Genomic DNA, 6,389 nt, shown 5'->3' on the forward strand with positions numbered 1-6,389 from the left:
CCTAAACATGCATATCTACCCATACTTAACCATCAAAACCTTCATAAAACTTCATGAAAGCACTAGGGAAGCAAGGATCTACACTTACCTCTTGAAGATCGAGGATGGTGTGACCCCTAACTCGGAGGTGTGGAGAATCCAAGCTCCAAAAGCTCCAAGCTCCCAAAACTCCTTTTAAGCTTTAAATCTTCAAACACAAGGGTAGAAATCATGAAAAACTTGAGAGATGGGTAGAGAAAACACGAAAACGACCAAAAGAGCACAAGAACTCACCTGAGCTCGAGAATGGGGAGGAAACTCACCCATTTCCGATTTGAGGGCCTTTTATAGGTGGCCTGGTCGAAGACCTTCGGCAGCCTAACGTGCCCCCTAAACTCATGCATGTTCGGCGGCCGAACTTGACTTTCGGCGGCCGAACCTTGGCTCGTTTAAACAAGACTTTCGGAGGCCAAAGGCGCTCCCGAAGCCTTCCCATGTTCGGCGGCCGAACTTCACTTTCGGCGGCCGAACCTGGCAATTGCCTCCTTGGTCTTTTCTCTTCAAAACTCAATTTTCTTTCAATTAAAACCCTTAAAATCATTATAAAAACATTTAGAAAATACATTTTACCCTTCTAGAGAGATCCAACACCCTATATTCCGCCGGAGGGCAGGAATTCCGATGCCGGATTCTAGCCGGGTATTACAATTTACAAAGCTGTAAAGACCAACATTAGATTTCATGATCTCAAGTAAGCAATGTCTGATATCAGAATGAGAAAAGCTCATCTGGCTTAGTCTGAAAAGACCTCTCTGTTTCTTGCCTATGGCCACCACCTTCTTATTCAGTGGGTCCTGTATGAGGCAGTAATGATGACATATCATTATACAGTAACCATAGCTACTTATTAATTGACTAACAGAGATCAGATTATACTGAAAGTGAGGCACATATAAGACATCATCTAGAAACAATTTCCCAAAAAGATTTACCTTTCCAGATTGAGAAACCTGAGTTGTTTTTCCATCTGGAAAGCAAATAGATATGTGCTTGTGTGATGATTGTAGAGTAGTGAAGAGAGTACTATCTGAACACATGTGATTTGTGGCTCCAGTGTCTAAGATCCAACTAACATTGTTGTGTACTTGTGCATTACAAGCCTCATAGACAGTAGATTTACCTGCAAAGTCCATGAAGTGTGGTTCTGGTCCATGAGATGTGCTTGTGCCAAGAGCTCCTTTCCCCTTTGCAAGTTGGGAGACTTCTTGTTTCAGGGAACTCAGCATAGAAGACAATTCAAGTATTCTATTTGATGTATCCAGATATTCCAGAGGACTGTCCTCTTCTGGATTATTTCCATCAATAGCAGCCATAATTTTGGTGCTTCTAAAACCTTTGACCGGTTGTGTCCCAGCCTTGCTCTTACCCTTGAACCAATCAGGGTACCCAATCAACTTGAAACACCCTTCCCGGGTGTGACCATTCATGTTACAGAAGGTGCAATATCCCTTCTTATTCTCAGACCTTCTTGGTCTATTCAGGTTTTCAGATTGAGTTTTGTTTAGTAAGGCAAGGGATTCAGTGTTGTTATTCATTGCTCCTAAGATTTCCCTTTGAGACTCAAACTTCACTACCATAGAGTAAGCTTTGTTTACTGTTGGCAGAGGATCCATCCCTAACACTTGGTCCCTTACAGACCCAAAGACTTCGTTTAGACCCATTAGGAATTGCATGAGCCTATTTCTGTTGGCTATGTCAGCTATAACCCTAGATGCTCCACAGGTACAGGTTGGGAGCGTTTCTACTGACCCAAGTTCATCCCATAACCTCTTTAACTTAGTGAAGTAAACAGACACAGATGCATTTTCCTGAGATATAAGAGAGATCTTCCTGTGCAACTCATAGATCATAGGTCCGTTGCACTCTCCGAATCTCTCACAGATCTCTGACCAGAGATCTCTGGCAAAGGCAGTGTATATGAAGCCATCAACCAACTCCTTAGAGATGGAATTAAGGATCCAAGATGTGACCATGAAGTCACATCTTTTCCACTGTTCATAGCTCTCAGAATCCTTACTAGGTGCCGAAGTTGTGCCTTCGACAAAACCTAATTTCATCTTGGCACCCAGGGCTATTCTAATAGCCCTGCTCCAAGATCTGAAATTAGTACCTATGAGAGGAGCAGAGACCAGACTCATACCTGGATGGTCGGAGGTTTGAAGACTCAGCAGATCTTCCATCCCGGCATTCGCGATCTGCGCTTTCTCGGGTGGTCCCGTCGCCTTCTGATCGTTACTACTGCTTCCTCGCTCCGCCATCATCAGATCTTTCGAAGGAGTAGAGGATCGCCTTCATGCAACCAGCAACGCGCCGGCGTGAGCTAGAAACTTAGCTCTGATACCATGTTCAAGAACGAGAGAGAGAGAGAAAACATATTGTTTTTATTTCAGAGAAAAAAAACTTATCGTTACACCCTTGTTCTGGAAGCTTGTAGCTTCCTTATAAATCAAATAACAGCTCGTGCACGTCATGTGCAAGAGACCCAACATATCTGTCCTAAAACGACACAGTTTAAACAAAATACATATGTAAACTGAAACAACAGAAACGATGTAGTTTTGACACTTAAAATAAAATAAAATAAAATAAAATTTGACACACTTAAAATTTTTTATTCTCAAACTGATTGTTATTTTATAGAGTTAATTTTGCTATTTGAAAATAACAATATACATATATTAAGAATTTTATGTGTACATATTTTCAGCACATAAAACAATTAGATAATAGTGTTGAAAACTTTTTGTCGAATCATTTTTCAAGAATCAAACGATTAGTCTTAGCACATAAAAAATATATCAAATTTGGCACACTTAAAATTTTTTTTTTTACATACTTGAATTTTTTTACCTGCATATTTGTATTTTGCGTATAAATTAATTTTGAAGTTTTTTTTTTTTGAAAATAAATTTATGTTGATGTTAAAAATACAGCTCTACAAAGGTGTGGTCATGATTTTTTTTCTTTTAAAAAAAAATTCATAGCGTTGATTTTGAATCTGATTAAACAAATTAAAATTATTTTATTTTGCTTATTTAATTAAAAATATAAAATATTTTAATTATAAAAAAGTAAAAATAAATAATATTATATTAATTAATAAAGGGAACCCTATCAATTAGTGGCGGCAATAGAATGATAAGCTTGCTAATATATATATTTTTGGCTTAGGGGAATGAAAACCTTCAAATTAAAAATTCCCTCCTACAGCCGCTATGGCTACCGCTACGAATTCTATATAAATTTTCATTCTCACTCATGATTCATTCTCACTCATGATTCATTCAGTTTTCAATTTCTGTCCACTATCAAAAGGAGAAGCTCCCACTATCAAATCCAATCAGGTACGTTTAAAATTACAAAAGCCTTAAAATTAATGTCACATTGTAATTGTTCTAGGTTAAACACGTGAAAGGCATCTGATATTTACTTTTCATTCGTTTTTCATCTGTTAAAAAGCTTTGATTCACTATTTTTATATTAATTTATCCTCTATGTGTAATATTCAATTTTTTCCATGAAACAGAAGCAAACATCATGGCTCGACGATGCAAGTTGCGGAAAGGGAATTCCATCAATATTAACTTGAAAAATGAGACTGAAAATAATGTTAACCAGAACTTTCAAGAAACTCAAGAGTTACATCAAAATCAGGCTTCAAATTTTCAAGGTAAATAATATTTATGTGATTTATAAATTTTAAGTTGTTTTCGTAAATAATTAGATGGCTAACTTCAATTTTTTTTTTTTAGGGAATACTAGTCAGAAGACAATGAGGTATCATTATGAAGGCCATTTTATATTTTCACCAAATAGAATATATGAAAATGGTAGGTTCATGGAGAAACCTAATTTTAATGTTGATTTCATCTCATTTTTTGATATATTGGATGACTTGAAAAAGGATTGTGGATTTGATGTTATAAAAGGAGATAAATTTTATTACTCGAAGGCTGATAAAGCTCTTAGTGATCTTGATACATTGATAGAGGTTAAAGATGATACAGATGTGAAAAGTATGATGGATAGTTATAAGAAGTTCGCTTCGAAACCCATTGATATATACACTCTATTTCGAGATTATGATATTTTACCAAATGGACTGGGTGACGAGCTACCCGCAGTTACCGTTGATCACACTTCTAATCAACTTCAAAATCCAAATGCAACTGCAGCAACAGGTTGACTCATTTAATTTTATTTAAACAATTGATTATGTTTACTTGTTCTATGTACAGAAATTCTTGTTATTATATGATTATTGTTTTACTTTTGTTTTGAAATAGGTTCCAATACAATTAAAAGAAAAACTAGAGGACCAACACGATGCTTGAAAATCACACAATTGGAGAATGGGCAAAAATTGCCAGTAGAATTTGATGAAGATGATCAAGCTATTGGTGATAATGCTACTGCATTTGTTTGGTTTTTAGGACAAACTATTAGAAGTGTGTCGTGTTGTCCATTGCAAGTGAAACAATGGAATAAGATTACCAATGATAAGCTCGACCACATGTGGTCTACCATATTGGTACGAAAATTTATATTAAATTACATCCATTATAAAATGATTATAATTTTTTTAGTTCTATTAAGTATCATAATCTTTGTTTCTTACTTCTTTGCTAAAAGGAAAAGTTCACTTTTGAGTATTCTTATGCAAGAAAGGGAGCAATTTTCGGTCATATGAATGCATTATATAGGTATTATAGGCATAAGTTGAAGAAGAAGTACTTTGATTCAAAGGCAACTTATTCACTTCGTCTCCGAAACAAGCCTAAGGATATGGATGTAAAAGATTGGAAGTATTTGGTTAATCTTTGGACAGAAAATGCATTTCAGGTATTAAAAATTCATGTAAAATTTAATAATTTATTTTATATGAATTCAGTTTCTGTTAGCTAACATAAATTCTAAAAATTTTTCATTGTTTTTCTTTAGGAGAGAAGCAACAAAAATAAGACAAATAGATGCAAGCGTTCTATGCCGCCATACACGGGGACAAAAAGCTTTGCTCGGCTGAGAGATCATATGGTATGAGTTTGTTTTTATTTTATTAGTATTATAGTGTTTTTTATTAATTAAATGATACATAAATAATCCCTTTTTACTGCTGTCGTTTTGTGGACTATGGCTAGAAATAAACAAAATAGTATTTGATAATTCTAGTTTAGAGCTTGAGAAAGTTTATGATTTGATCTTTTATGGATCTTTTGTTTGGTTTAAGATGTGCCTAGCTTTCCTTATTCCTTAATCCAAATTCTTTTTAGTAGCTCAACAATCAAGAACTGGTCAACCTGTAATGGTATAAGCTAGCTGCTTGTTGTTATTCTTTGTATTCTGCTATAACTCTCAAAGTTCTAATAAAAGCTATTTTTATCAAAAAAATAATAATAATAATGCCTTTTGAAGTTCATATGATTGTTAGAACTTTTTGATATGCCATTTACATATGTTTTATTTATTTGTTATGTATTTTATGCTATATTTTGATTTTTTTTAATATCAATAAATATAAATATCTCTATAGGAAAAGTTTCAGCAACTAAAGAAACAACGAGAAGAATGACAAATTTCACTGGATGATGATGCTATGTTTGCTGATGTACTTGGGCCAGAAAAAAATTGTTATGTACGTGCTTATGGTCCTGGAAAAAATGTCACGGAATATTTTGGTGCACAAATTCAAAAAGAAGCAAGTGAACAAGTAAATGATGTTAAGAAGCAAATAGATGAGAAACTTGCAGAGATGAATAGAATATGGGAGCAGAAATTCAAGATGTTTTTGGAGAAAAATAATAATATTGCATCAGTAAGTGATTAAAAACTAAGTCTCATTTTTTTTCTAATATAAGAATTTTTGTAAGCTATATAACTAGTATGAATCTTATCTATTTTATATAATTTTGTTATTAATATTTTCAAATAAAATTTTATACAGCGTATGGAGGATTCCAAGATGATGATTTGCAGTATATTTGAAGTTTTGGATTTTGAAGCAGCCAGCAGACTTATAATACTACTTTTAGAAAATTTAGATATTAATATTAGTGTTAGTATAGTATTATAATTTCAAGTATTTTTAGTGTGATTGCTTTATGACTTAAATTAGTTTATTTTGGATATTAGTTATTTTGGATTAAATTTATTGTTATTTTATAATTGTCATTCTGATTGAGTCTTAATATTAATATATAATTATTTTATAAATTTAAATTTTAGCTAAATTTTTTATATAAATTTTATATTCTATTATAAATTTTACCAAAATTATTAATAGATAAATAACATATGTAATAGGAAATTATAATATAATCCCATTAAATAATAATAAATTAAATAAATATTAC

The 6,389-nt window shown here is 33.3% G+C and overlaps 1 long non-coding RNA gene across 1 annotated transcript; it reads left to right on the forward strand.

Moving 5' to 3' along the window:
• Positions 1 to 4,730: 4,730 nt before the first annotated feature.
• LOC122723800 lies at positions 4,731 to 5,073 on the forward strand. The gene is made up of 2 exons (XR_006350970.1): positions 4,731 to 4,881; positions 4,981 to 5,073. It is a non-coding gene; the product is annotated as an uncharacterized LOC122723800 (long non-coding RNA).
• The last annotated feature ends 1,316 nt before the right edge of the window (positions 5,074 to 6,389 follow it).

The sequence above is a fragment of the Manihot esculenta genome, chromosome 6 (assembly GCF_001659605.2).
Source record: "Manihot esculenta cultivar AM560-2 chromosome 6, M.esculenta_v8, whole genome shotgun sequence".
In the NCBI taxonomy this organism is placed as follows: Eukaryota; Viridiplantae; Streptophyta; class Magnoliopsida; order Malpighiales; family Euphorbiaceae; genus Manihot; species Manihot esculenta.